The following is a 14,362-nucleotide window of genomic DNA, read 5'->3' as shown; positions in this document are numbered from 1 at the left end:
AAGCTGAGGGAAGATGTCCGGTGATCCTTCAGTGGCACCTGCTGGAGGGGAGGTATCAGCGGGGGCGGTGGCAGCAGTTTCTGCACCTGTGCCACTCCTGCCCACCTCAGTGATAAACTTATGGTAAGGCAAGGATGTGAGAATTGGATATATTTAAGGATGAACTTAGAAATACTTGTTGATTGACTGAATGAGTGTATTGGATAAGAGTATTGGGCTCCAATCCAATGACTCAGATTTCTCTGGGCTTTCTTGAAATCAGGGTCGTCATTTACACCATTAATAAGGCTTGGTCCCAACCTTCAAGATGCCTGCAACACAGTAAAGGAGATTGTGAACTATCTATCCGCATGCACACACACATATACATTTATATGTACAGTTTTCATACAGGGCAGAATGCAAGAGTAAAATGGTACAAAGGCTACAGGATTTCATGGGAAGAGATGTTCCCACCTGCGTGGGGGTCAGGGGGAAGCTGAGTGTCAGGTGATGGGTAATATCCCCATGGTCAGCATCAGAAGTAGAAAGGGTGATATTTTCTGGGGAAGGGAACAGAGAGGGGGGGATGGGATATTTCCATTGACCTGGGATTTAGGGCTCATGGAGAGGATCGTGGGAGATACATTTTAAAAACACTTAATGGAGCCTTGTTATTTTGTGTGCCGGGCTGCAGATTCTGTGTTTGTATGTTCTTGTTTCAAATTGAAATAAGAATTAGTGTTATAAGACTAAAAGGTTTTTGCATTATTAAAAACTGAGTAATATTTTAGAAGCATGAGTTCAAAGGTAAAATAAAAATTACTAGGTGACTAAAGAGGCATATTAAATGGTGAGCTCTTTACAATGAAGCTGGACTTTGAGAGTCCAGAGTAAGTCTGTTCCTATAACTCTCGGGTGCACTGAGGCTGATCTGTATGACTCAGGCGTTTATAACAAAGGCAGGGCTGTTAGTAGCTTCCATTTTTGTAACTATAGAAATCTGTGACCTACTGAGCTCCCCCTTTTTCTCTTTAATATATTTGATTAAATATTTTAATCTTACCCTATGTTTATTCTACTGCCTAATTTCCCATTTCATATTAACATTTTAAAATAGCTTATGAGTCCCCTGGGAAGCTTAGAACCATACTTTCATTTTCAAATGGGGATTTAAATATACTTTATATGTATATTTTAAATGTATACCTTTACTGAGAAGTGAACCTAATAAACATCAAACTCAATTTCTGTATTATTTTAAAATGCCGTTTTTACATAATTAAAACCTGTGCCTAGAGACTTTGCGCACTGCTTTTCAAAATATGACATTGCACACATGTTCCCTGGCACCATCATGGAGCCCGGAGCCAGGAAGGAAGATGAAGACTGAGGTACTGGGATGGGATTCAGGGTTTGCTTTTCTTGGTTCATGGGGAAAATTGTCCCTTAGTAGTAGGGCGGGGAGGGGTAGCTGTCCCTTAGTATTCTGAAAAGGATATCAAACCACATATCCAATAATCAAGGAATTGCAGTAATTTTTCTTTCGTATTTAAATCCCAGGGTGCTTATTTAAATGAGCATCTCCTGTCTGGTAGGCATTGTTCTAGTTGCTAGGGACAAATCAATGAAACAGAAGTCCCTGCCACCAGGAAACTAACATTCTAGTCGGGGGTGGACAGATAAACAAGTCTAATACCCAGGTAGTAATAAGGCAAGGGGCCACTGAGTGATAGAAGGGGTGGGATGCAGCTGGTTTAGGTAGGGTCAGGGACTTGTCTTTGGGGGGAGCTCATCAGAGAGGTGCCAGGAAGAACATTCTATTGGGGGCTGGCACGCGCAAAGGCCCTGAAGCTTTAGTGGTCTTGGGTCACCCATGTAAGGCAGTGTGGCAGTCGAGGATGATGTCTGGAGACAGAAGTCTCGAGGCTGGGTTGCGTAGGGCTTCGGGGGACCCGGCAAGGGCTCTATCTCTTAATCCCAGCTGCAGGTGGGGCCTCTGGATGTTGTCAACTGAGGAGGGATGCCACCTGACTGACATTTTTATTTTTATTTTTATTTTTATTGTTTTTGTTTTTTTGCTTTTTTTTTTTTTCCTTTTTTTTTGACACGGAACTGACTGACATTTTAAAAGGCTTTTCCTGGCCTCTGCATGAAACCAGACTGTAGACTAGGTACAGTGGCTCATGCCTGGAATCCCAGCATTTTGGGAGGCCAAGGCTGGTGGATCACCTGAGGTCAGGAGTTCGAGACCAGCCTGGCTAACATGGTGAAACCCCATTTCTACTAAAAATAAAAAATTAGTTGGGCATGGTGGTGGGCACCTGTAATCCCAGTTACTCGGGAGCCTATGGCAGGAGAATCGTTTGAACCCAGGAGGTGGCAGTTACAGTGAGCCAAGATCTCACCACTACACTCCAGCCTGTGCAGCAAAAGCGAAACTTTGTCTCAAAAAATAAAAAGTCAGTCTCAGCACGTTGATGCTACCTCCTGCACAACCATGCACTCTGAACTGAAACGGCTTCTAGTACAGGGCAGTCCCTCCCCAGTGCATGTGCACCCCTGCGATGCTGCCCAGACCTCCAGAGGTAGCCAGCTTCATTTTTAAACATTGCTCATACAGGCTAATTAAAATGGGCTGGCTGATGCTGAGTAGACATTTGTTTCCTTGTAATTCACACATCCCAGACATCGCTCTGTCCTTGGGTACCCGGTAGAGTAACTCTAGTTCCTCGTCTATGTAATTTCCCCTTGCGTATTTGAATGAGTAGTTAAGAGTGCAGTTTCAGGAACAGACATGGGTTCAAATCCCAACTTACGACTTTTAATACCTTTCAGAAAACCATCTAACCGGGCTGGGCACAGTGGCTCATGCCTGTAATCCCAGCACTTTAGGAGGCCAAGGTGGGTGGATCACTTGAGGTCAAGAGTTTGAGGCCAGCCTGGCCAACATGGTGAAACCCCATCTCTACTAAAAATACAAAAAGTAGCCTGGCATGGTGGTGCACACTTGTTATCCCAGCTACTTGGGAGGCTGAGGCAGGAGAATCGCTTGAATCTGGGAGGCGGAGGTTGCTGAGCTGAGATCACAGCACTGCATTCCAGCCTGGGCAATAAAGCAAGACTCCGTCAAATAAATAAGTAAATAAGTAAATCAGCCAACCATCTAACCTCTGAAAGCCTCAGTTTCCTCCTCTGTAAATTGGGGGTGATGACAGTACCTCCCTCACGGGGTTGTGAACTCAGTGAGACCATCCCTTCGAGGCAGCCACACAGTGATGGGTGCAGAAGAAGGGCTTGAAATCTCCAGCTGTTCACTCCTGCTGTGTGCTGTTTGTCTTCATTCCCCCTAAGGCAGAAGTGGAAACATCCGCACTAAGAAAACGTGAATTTATCTGCTTGCTCTTATTCCGTAGTTGAGTTTTCACTGGGAAGTATCAGCTATGGTAAAATGGATTCTAGATTTTGTGGAATCTCCCATAATTCACATCATAATAGGACCTAATAGGGTGTGAGGTTTTCCATCGAATGAATGAATGGCTGATTGTCTGAAACTTGGGAGCACTAGCCCTGTTTTATTGTGTGTTTTTTCAACCAGAAGTGGTTACTTTAAAACAAAATAAGATTATCTTAGTTCCTTGGGAAAAAAACTCTTAAGATTTTTAAGATGGTTTTCCTTGGTAATATTGAACTGAAACTTTTAGTACTTTATCTATATACTGTGCACATTTAAAAACTCATTTTTGAGTTTAGAGGTCCTAATTTATTTTTATTTTTATTTTTTTTTAGATGAAGGCTCCCTCTGTCACCCAGGCTGGAGTGCAGTGGTACAATCTCAATTCACTGCAACTTCCACCTCCCAGATTCAAGTGATTCTCTTACCTCAGCCTCCCAAGTAGCTGGGATTATAGGCGTGCGCCACTACGCCTGATTCATTTTTGTGTTTTTAGTAGAGATGGGGTTTCACCATATTGGCCAGGCTGGTCTCGAACTCCTGCCTCAAGCGATCCACCCACCTCTGCCTCTGTAAGTGCTGGGATTACAGGCATGAGCCACTGCGCCCGGCCCCATATTTTAATATTTTTAAATGTTTTAAAGTCCAGATGTGGCATTTTTAAGCCTTGAATAAAAATGCCTATGGTTAATTAGTAGAATCATAGGGAATAAGTAGTTGTTAGCCTTATTCATTATTGATAATACACCTGTTTTCATTTTTGTTAGCATGAAAATGGTTGTATTTTAATCTTCATCTACTAATCAGTAAAGAAGGAAGATGAATAATTAATGCCAATTTACCTCTATATAATAACTTGTAGAAAACTTTTAGTCAGTTAATGTTGTCTTGCATTCAGATATAAAGGAAACAAGCGTTGCTGGGCATGGTGGCTCACACCTGTAATCCCAGCACTTTGGAAGGCCCAAGCGGGTGAATCACCTGAGATCAGGAGTTCGAGACCAGCCTGGCCAACATGGCAAAACCCAGTCTCTACTAAAAATACAAAAATTAGCCATGTGTGGTGGCACATGCCTGTAGTCCCAGCTACTCGGAAGACTGAGGCAGGAGGATTGCTTGAACCCAGGAGTCAGAGGTTGCAGTGATCTGAGATCACGCCACTGCACTCCAACCTGTGGGACAATGAGACTGTGTCTCAAAAGCATAGAAAGGAGACCAGGCATGGTGGCTTACGCATGTAATCCCAGCACTTTGGGAGGCCGAGGTAGGTGGATCATGAGGTCAGGAGTTCAAGACCAGCCTGGCCAAGTTGCTGAAACCCCGTCCCTACTAAAAATACAAAAAAAAAAAAAAAAATTAGCGAGGTGTGTTGGGGGTCCTGTAATCCCAGCTATTTGGGAGGCTGAGGCAGGGAACTGCTTGAACCGAGAAGTGGAGGTTTCAGTGAGCCGAGATTGTGCCACTACACTCCAGCCTAGGCGACAGAGCAAGACTGTGTCTCAAAAAAAAAAAAAAGCCGGGCGCGGTGGCTCAAGCCTGTAATCCCAGCACTTTGGGAGGCCGAGACGGGTGGATCACGAGGTCAAGAGATCGAGACCATCCTGGTCAACATGGTGAAACCCCGTCTCTACTAAAAATACAAAAAAAAACTAGCTGGGCATGGTGGCGCATGCCTGTAATCCCAGCTACTCAGGAGGCTGAGGCAGGAGAATTGCCTGAACCCAGGAGGCGGAGGTTGCGGTGAGCCGAGATTGCGCCATTGCACTCCAGCCTGGGTAACGAGCGAAACTCCGTCTCAAAAAAAAAAAAAAAAAAAAAAAAATTATAAGGGAAACAAGCACTTGTCATCTGTATATAGATGCAAAATTGATCAATTATTTCTGTGTGATACATAACTGATACACTTGAATAAATTAACATTGTCCTTTTAGCTAAAATAAGAATAGTGCATTAAAACCCATCTTGGGAAATATTTTCTCTTTATTGCAAATCATGTGCTTTAACTTGACAGTACTTGTCTAGAGTATTTACGCTACATCAGTTTAATTGCTAATCAAAAGGCAAATGGGAAATAAAGATTTAATTTGCTTCCTGAATCAATTTATCAGTCTATTTGAACTGTCTCTTATTAGAGAGAATTGTCACCTAAGCCCTGGATCTCCCTGCTCTTTCATATACTGAATACTTTGTTACACTTTTCAGAGGAGGCATCTTTACTAAGTACTACCTTAGGTGTTAGAAGCCAAGATCTCACTCAAAAGATGTGACACTAAAATACCCAGAATGTTGTCTTGTCTTTTCTTTTTCTTTTTTTTTTTTTTTGAGACAAAGTCTAGCTCTGTTGCCCAGGCTGGAATGCAGTGGTGCTATCTTGGGTCACCACAACCTCCGCCCCCCCAAGTTCAAGTGATTCTCATGTCTCAGCCTCCCGAGTAGCTGGGATTACAGGTGTGTGCCACCACACCCAGCTAATTTTTGGTTTTTTGGTAGAGACAGAGGTTAGCCATGTTGGCCAGGCTTGTCTCAAACTCCTGGCCTCAAGTAATCCACTGGCCTCAAGTAATCCACCCGCCTCAGCCTCCCAAAAGTGCTGGGATTACAGGTGTGAGACCTTGCACCCAGCCCTGAATTTCTGACTTATGTGATTTTTGTCGCTGAAGGACTTCTTTTAACATTTTTTCACAAGTCAGTTCTACTAGTAACCAATTCCCTCAGTTTTTATTTGTCTCAGAATGTCTTTATTTCTTCTTCACTTTTGAAGGATTATTTTACTAGATAAAGAATTCTGTGTTGAATTTTTTCTTCCAACACTTAAGTATGTCACTCCAATCTCTCCTTGCTTGCATGGTTTGTAAAGAGAAGTCTGATGTTGTTCTTATCATTGTTCCTCTAGAAGTAAGGTTTTTTTTTCCTCTGGCTTCTTTTAAGATGCATGGCTCATGCCTGTAATCCCAGCACTTTGGGAGGCCGAGGTGGTGGATCACCTGAGGTCAGGAGTTCAAGACACAGCCTGGCCAACATGGTGAAATGCCATCTCTACTAAAAATACAAAAATTAGCTGGACTCGGCAGCATACACCTGTAATCCCAGCTATTCAGGAGGCTGAGGCAGGAGAGTTGCTTGAACCTGAGACGTGGAGGTTGCAGTGAGCTGAGATCAGGCAATTGTACTCCAGCCTAGGCGACAAGAGTGAAACTCTGTCCCAAAAAAAAAAAAAAATTTCTTTTTGCTAGTCTACAGTTTGAATATGCAATACCAAGGTGTCAATTTTCTAGTATTCATCCTGTCTTATGTTCTCTGAGCTTTTTGGATCTGTGGTTTGGTGTCTGTCATTAAGCTTGGGAGATTCTCAGATATTAGTACATCAGTTTTTATTGTTGCTGTTCCCTTCTCTCTTTTTCTCCTGGTATTTCCATTGTGGGTATTTCCACCTTTTGTAATTTTTCCATAGTTCTTGGATATTCTGTTTCATTTTTCCATCCTTTATTCTCCTTGCATTTCAGTTCAGAAGTTTATGTTGACATATCTTCAAGCTCATTCATTGTTCCCTTGGTCATGTCCAATCTACTGATGAGCCCATCAAAGACATTCTTCATTCCTTCATTTTTATTTCTAGTATTTCTTTTTTGTTCTTTAAGTTTCCATTTGATACAGTTTGGATATTTGTCCCCTCCAAATTCTGTGTTGAAATGTGACCCCCAATATTGGAGGTGGGACTTAGTGGGAGGTGTTTGTGTCGTGGGGGCAGATCCTTCACAAATGTCTTGTTGCCCTTCTTGCAGTAGTAAGTGAGTTCTCTGTTAGTCCACATAAGATCTGGTTGTTTATCAGCATGACACCCCTCCCTTCTAACCGTGTGACATGCCTATGCTCACTTTGCCTTCTGCCATGAGTAAAAGTTTCCTGAGGGCTTACCAGAAGCCAAGCAGATGCTGGTACCATGCAGAACCATGAGCCAAATAAACCTCCTTTATTAATGAATTAACCAGCCTCGAGTATTCTTTATAAGTAACACAAAACGGACTAACACACCATCTCTTTGCTTCTGTTACTCATGTCTTGTTGCACAATGCCCACTTTTTCCAGTAGAACTCTTAGCATATTAGTCATGGTGGTTGTCAGTTCTCTGTCTGATAATTCTGGATTCTCTACCACATCTGAATCTGATTCTGATGCTTGCTTTGTCTCTTCAGATTGTGTTTTTTCTTAGCATGCCTATGTTTGTTACTGTTAGAAGCTGAGCTGGGTGCGGTGGCTCATGCCTGTAATCCCAGCACTTTGGGAGGCCAAAGCGGGCGGATCACAAGGTCAAGAGATCAAGACCATCCTGGCCAACATGGTGAAACCCTGTCTCTTCTAAAAATACAAAAATTAGCTGGGCATGGTGGTGCACACCTGTAATTCCAGCTACTTGGGAGGCTGAGGCAGGAGAATCACTTGAACCCAGGAGGTGGAGGTTGCAGTGAGCCCAGATCGTGCCAGTGCACTCCAGCCTGAGGGCAGAGTGAAACTCCATCTCAAAATAAATAAAATAAAATAAAATAATAAAAGAAGCTGAACATGATGTGTTGGGTAATAGTAACTGAAGTAGATGAGCCTTTCGTGTGAGGATTTCTGTTTATCCGGCTAGGAGTTAGCATGTATTTAATATAAGATTAAGTTGTATTTGTAACAGAGTCAGAGGCTTCAGTTCTCCTCTGATATCCTTGTTGTCTCTGCTGTTGTCTTTGGTTTTCCCAAAAAAAAAAAATTCTTCTAAATGAAGCCTATGTTTTGTGACTCTCTGCTGTAATGCACAGATATTAGTCAGGTACTGGGGAGGGGAAGTGTCTTCCTCTTACGTTTAAATCCATGTTTGGATAGGGTAGGCCAGAGTTCTAGGACGCCTTTCAGAAGAGTTTCTGAGTTGTTTTTTTTTCCTCTCCCTTTACTTGAGACAGGAAGACTGGAGGGGGCTGGAGTTAGCAAATCACCCTTTCCCTGGTCGGATAAAGCTTTATTACGGCAGGTTCCCTTGAGGCCTGGCCTTCCTTACAGAGAACATAACTAGGACAGATCAAAGCTCTGGGCTTATTTCAGAATGTTGGTCTCCCACCCCCTCCACCAGAAGCCCCAGGGGAATCTTCTCTAACCTCCCTAATGAGAAGGTGGTGGGACTCCTAGAAGTAAAACTCATAAAAGTGTAGGGACCGCCCAAAAGACTGAGCCCCCTGGGGTTTTCAACTCTCAGATTACTCCATGCCAAGCACCCAGCAATTCATCCATTACAGCTTAAGAGATCCTGCCAGGAATGGCTTCAGCACTGGTCTCTGCTCCCTGTGAGCTGTGAGTCTCTGCGTCAACCTGTCTGTCTAGTTTTCAGGGCGTGTCTTATACCCTGTGAACTAAATTCTGTCATGAATCTCAAAATTACTGTTTCTTATTTTAGCTTGTTTCCATTTGTTGGGCTTATTCTTGTTTTAAGGGTCTTAGAGCCACCACGCCTGGCCTCCCAGGTTCAAGCAATTCTCTTGCCTCAGCCTCCAAGTAGCTGGGACTATGGCACGTGCCACCATGCCCAGCTAATTCTTGTATTTTTAGTAGAGACGGGGTTTTGCCATGTTGGCCAGACTAGTCTCGAAATACCTCAAGTGATCTGCCCACCTTGGCCTCCCAAAGTGCTGGGATTACAGGTGTGAGCCACCACACCTGGCCTCAAGTGATACCTGTAATCAGCTTTACTTTAATCTGTGTAGCATAGCTGTAGAACAGTGCTAGATGGCTGCTTCCACTGTCATTTTACTGTCTGATTCCACTTGTACTAATGTGTAGGAAGTAGTGTGTGACTCAGGCGTTGCTCTGCATTCTCTGGAAATAAAGTGGGTTCTGATTATCCATGGTCAGATATAAATGGAAAGGATCTTTATGCCTACACGTTCTGGGCAGTTCAGGTGCATTAGTAATCTCCATCTGGTTCCTCTAAATTTACACTGTGAATTGATGAAGAAAATGTATTAATAGTCTAGTGACTTTATTCGTTTTCTTTTTGGAGACCGGGTCTTGCTCTGTCGCCCAGGCTGGAGCACAGTGGTGCAATCAGCCCACTGCAGCCTCGAACTCCTGGGCTCAAGTGATCCACCTGCCTCAGCCTCCTGAGTAACTGGGGACTACAGGCATGTTCCATGAAGCCCAGCTAATTTTTAACGTTTTTTGTATCAATGAGGGGGGGTCTCACTGTATTGCCCAGTCTGGTCTTGAACTCCTGGCCTCAAGTGATCCTCCCATCTGAACTCCATTAAGTTCTGGAACTTGAGCCACCATGCCTGGCCCTGTGTTTCCAATGAAAACATTCTATGTGGCTAGGTGCGTGACTCATGCCTGTAATCCCAACACTGGGAGGCCGAGGTGGGTGGATCATGAGGTCAGGAGTTCAAGACTAGCCTGGCCAAGATGGTGAAACCTACTACAAAATTTACTCTGCTAAAAACTCTAAAAATTAGCCAGGTGCAGTGTTAGATTCCTGTAATCCCAGCTACTCAGGAGGCTGAGGCAGGAGAATCACTCGGGTGACAGAGGTTGCAGTGAGCCAAGCCTGGCCGACGGAGTGAGACTCCATCTCAAAAAAAAAAAAAGAAAACATTCTGTATGTTCATACTAATCATTTTCCTTAAGGTTTGTTCTTCAGCATTTTAACTCCATACCACCTATTGGCTAAAAGCAGCTCTTTATACTATATTGTCCAGTATTGTTCTCTATACTGTATTGTGCTTATTTGTTCATAGTTTCTAAAATTAGAGTGATACTACTATTAACCATTCTTTTTTGTTGGGCTTTCCAAACCCTGCTAGACAAGCTCTCACAGAGCTGTAACACTCTGTGTGAATTATTTATGCAAATATCAAGACAAATTGATGGTAGAAAACATCTTTTAGGGCTGGGTGTGGTGGCTTACGCCTATAATCCCAGCACTTTGGGAGGCAGAAGCGGGTGGATCACTAGGTCAGGAGTTTGAGACCAGTCTGACCAACGTGGTGAAACCCCATCTCTGGTGTGCACCTGTAATCCCAGCTACTCAGGAGGCTGAGGCAGGAGAATTGCTTGAACCCAGGAGGTGGAGGTTGCAGTGAGCTGAGATCATGCCACTGCACTCCAGCCTGGGCAACAGAGCGAGACTGTCACACATACACAAAAATGTCTTTAGTTATGTTGAGTTCATGCTTTTGACATACATGTGCATTGCCACTTATTTAGACTGAATCACAGTACTGTAATGACTGCTCTGAGTTTCTTCCCAGGTGACTCCAAACATAACTAGGGAGAAAAGGAAGCAGGCGGCCCAGCCTGCCTAGCACCGTGGTGCGGTTCCTGTCGGGCCACGTACTTAGCTCTGCCTCATCTGAGTCCCGGCTGTGCCTGCTTCACCCCACCCTCGAATATTTTCAGGGTGGTTTTTCTTTTTTCCTTCTCAAATGTAATTTGTGAAAAAGTAGGTTACAGAACTAAGAGCAAACAAACCCATGTGGCATCGCATTTTAAACATAAAGTCACACTTGCTCTATTTAAGATCAAACTTCTGCAGATCGAACAGAAAGGCCGTTTTCATCTTTCGTTTCAACATACACTTTCAGCAGCTTGCAGAATGGCAGCCAAGATGTGTGTTAATCCTTTCTGTGACTGCGGACTCTGCGGCGGCTGCTGTGAGGCCAGCATCTGAGTTCCACAAGCAGTGAGGGACAGGAATAACAAGGCCAGGTGTTCCCCGCCTGCCCTCGGAGTGAAAGGGCTGCTTCACTGAGCCTCTCCCCTGCACTGCGGGAAACCACGGGCAGGAGTGTGGAGCGTGCCCAGGGGCCCGGCCAGGCCAGAGCACCAGGCTCAGCGGTGTTGGCACCCACCCTCGCACACACCTTGGTTTTGGCAGCACGCTTCCCAGAGATCCACATTATATAAGGCTGTGGAAATAAAGTTCATGAAAGAGAACAGTATGAGAACAAAAATGTGAATGCATTTCCTCTAGCCCAAATCACCAAATGCTTTAATCCAAATTATTTTTAGATGTTTATTATTTTTTAAGTAGATCTGCCTTGCCAAGAATAGAGTGTCTGATTTTGTAAATAATTGGAGTGGGTTTTGTTGTTGTTTATTTTTCATCCCCAGTGAGGAATTGTTTGTGGGGTTTGAAATAGATGTGAAAATAACTCAGATTATATCTGAAATGACTCAGTGGCTATAAAATGGCATATTAGTGGAATTATGTCCTTGGCTGTGTGAAGGTGGCTTTTGCGAAGAATTCTGGTCAGCTGGTTTTCTCATGCTGTGTTCTGGAAGATGAATTCAGCATTGTTAAGGATGTGGAGTGGGATGGCCGGGCTCAGGCTCATGTCTGTAATCCCAGCACTTTGGGAGGCCAAGGTGGGTGGATCACCTCAGGTCAGCAGTTTGAGACTGTCTTTGCTGAAAATACAAAAAATTAGCCAGATGTGGTTGCAGGCACCTGTAATCTCCGCTACTCAGGAGGCTGAGGCAGGAGATCACTTAAACCTGGGAGGCAGAGGTTGTGGTGAGCCGAGATCACACCATTGCACTCCAGCCTGGGCGACAAGAGTGAAACTCAGTCTCAAAAGAAAAAGAAAAGAGGGATGTGGAGCGGGAAGCTTGCTGACTCAGAGGTTGGTGCCCTGAGCACTGGGATGGTTCTGTCCTTGCTCCCCGTGTTTAGCCAGTGGGGTTACCCATCAGAGCACCGTAAAATCCCACAGGGCTTAGGGACTAGGTTTTATACCTGTCACAGTGTACAGCCCGACTGAGTTACCCATCAGAGCGCCGTAAAATCCCACAGGGCTTAGGGACTAGGTTTTATACCTGTCACAGTGTACAGCCCTGCAAGTTCTGCTTCTCTGAGAGCCTCTGACCCTGCCTTGTCTAGGCAGCGCCGTTTGCAGAGGGCTCTGAAGTACAGTTCAGGAGCTGGTTTTCCAACACCATGGGGTGAAGGGGAGTTACATGTTACGCCTGCACTTTGGAAAGATCCCTGGCACCTGTGAGGAAGGTGATCCAGAAAAGAACAAGCTGGGAGTCCAGAGAGAGGATGAGGGATGCGAGCAGATGCTGGGGTTAGACAGGCATGAGAGAGAACCTCCTTGAAAGCCCATGTGGTGGCACATGAGTGCTGGGGGCTGGGGGTTGATGGGAGAATCCTCTGCTACCTCTGGTGGATCAGATTACTGGGTGACCATGTCTTGGTGACTTCACGCGCCATTCCCCAGGCTGTCCGTCCTGGGCAGGGAAGAGATCAGAGAGCTTGGAAAGGGACATGGCTGTGCCCTACAGGTGGCTCCGATAATGGATGCCCAAGGGAGTGAGACTTTGTCGTCGGGCGTTATACGTGGTTGAGAAGTCAACCCCTTGTCTGGCTGGCAGCTGAGAGCTGGAATTCAGGAATGTAGGGCAGCCAGGGAGGTCACTTAGAGACACATTAAGTATGAGGTGTGTCCAATGGGACATCTGTGTGGTTGTGTTCAGCAGGGGTTGAATCCTGAGCTGGGACGAGGGAAGCCTGGGTGGCCAGTGTGAGACTCAGATGTCTTCAGATGTCCCCAGAACAGAACACGATAGGGCCATTTGTATGGTGGTCATAGCCGAGGCCAGAGTCCAGTCTGTTCTTCCTCTCTCTGCATATTCTACCACAGTCCTCATTCTGATTCTTCCTCTGCAGCTTCTCAGTTCCCCACTAGAATTCCTTTTTTGGGGGGGACAGGGTCTCACTCTGACATAAGGCTGCAGTGCAGTGACAAGATCTTGGCTTACTGCATCCTCTGCCTCCCAGGTTCAAGCAATTCTCCCACCTCAGCCTCCTGATAGCTGAAATTACAGGTGCACACCACCAAGCCCAGCTAATTTTTTGTATTTTTAGCAGCAGTGGGTTTTTTTGTTTTTTTTTGTTGTTTTTTGTTTTTTTTTTTTTCTTTTTTCTTTTTCTTTTTTTTTTTTTTTTGAGACAGAGTTTTGCTCTTGTTACCCAGGCTGGAGTGCAATGGCACGATCTCGGCTCACCGCAACCTCCGCCTCCTGGGCTCAGGCAATTCTCCTGCCTCAGCCTCCTGAGTAGCTGGGATTACAGGCACGTGCCACCACGCCCAGCTAGTTTTTTGTATTTTTAGTAGAGACGGGGTTTCACCATGTTGACCAGGATGGTCTCGATCTCTCGACCTCGTGATCCACCCGCCTCGGCCTCCCAAAGTGCTGGGATTACAGGCTTGAGCCACCGCGCCCGGCCGCAGCAGTGGGTTTTGCCGTGTTGGCCAGGCTGGTATCGAATTCCTGACCTCAAGTGATCCTCCTACCTCAGCCTCCCAACGTGCTGGGATGACAGGCGTGAGCCACCGCACCTGGCCTGGAATTTTGTCTGGCCTCTGAGCTGTAGGATGGTTCACTGGTACATTTTGCTGTTGGTCAGCATTGTTTGATGGTGGTGGTAATGGTGGTTCCAGATGATTCTATGTGTTTCTCCTATTTCTTAGGTGACAGACCCTAGGAAATCCATTTGGTTCCTGCAGATAAGTTAACAGCAAGAGGCTCTCGTTCACCTTTATCAGATGTCACCTGCAGAAAGGTGACAGAGAGCTGGCGCACTGCCACTAAGTGCAGAGATGTGATTGCAAACCGAGAGGCCTGATTGCTGCTCTCGGGAGTGAGACTCCTCTGTCCTGGACCATCCTCCCCCGCCATGTGACTATGCTTGGTTTCAGAGACCTGGTGTATTCCCGGGAGAGGCAGGGCTGAGCATTCTTCCTGCTGCGGTTTCCCCTGGCGTCAGTATTTTCCAAAACATTGCAAGAACTAACGTGAGAAAAAAGAAATAGCCTTTATCTCTCGTGCCTGACAGCTAATCACATTACTCTGGGGATTAGATAAAAATAAATCATTTTTTATTCCTATAGTTAGCTACTG

At 45.2% G+C, this 14,362-nt stretch overlaps 1 protein-coding gene and 1 pseudogene across 6 annotated transcripts in view; one reads left to right on the top strand and one right to left on the bottom strand.

Annotated features, from left to right (window-relative positions):
• Positions 1–14,362, top strand: part of BAIAP2L1 (BAR/IMD domain containing adaptor protein 2 like 1) — a 127,645-nt gene that overhangs the window by 82,572 nt on the left and 30,711 nt on the right. The window lies entirely within an intron of this gene.
• LOC120360431 (U7 small nuclear RNA) lies at positions 10,238–10,287 on the bottom strand (annotated as a pseudogene).

Source organism: Saimiri boliviensis, chromosome 20 (assembly GCF_048565385.1).
Source record: "Saimiri boliviensis isolate mSaiBol1 chromosome 20, mSaiBol1.pri, whole genome shotgun sequence".
Taxonomy (NCBI): Eukaryota; Metazoa; Chordata; class Mammalia; order Primates; family Cebidae; genus Saimiri; species Saimiri boliviensis.
This window is presented reverse-complemented; position numbering and strand designations above follow the sequence as displayed.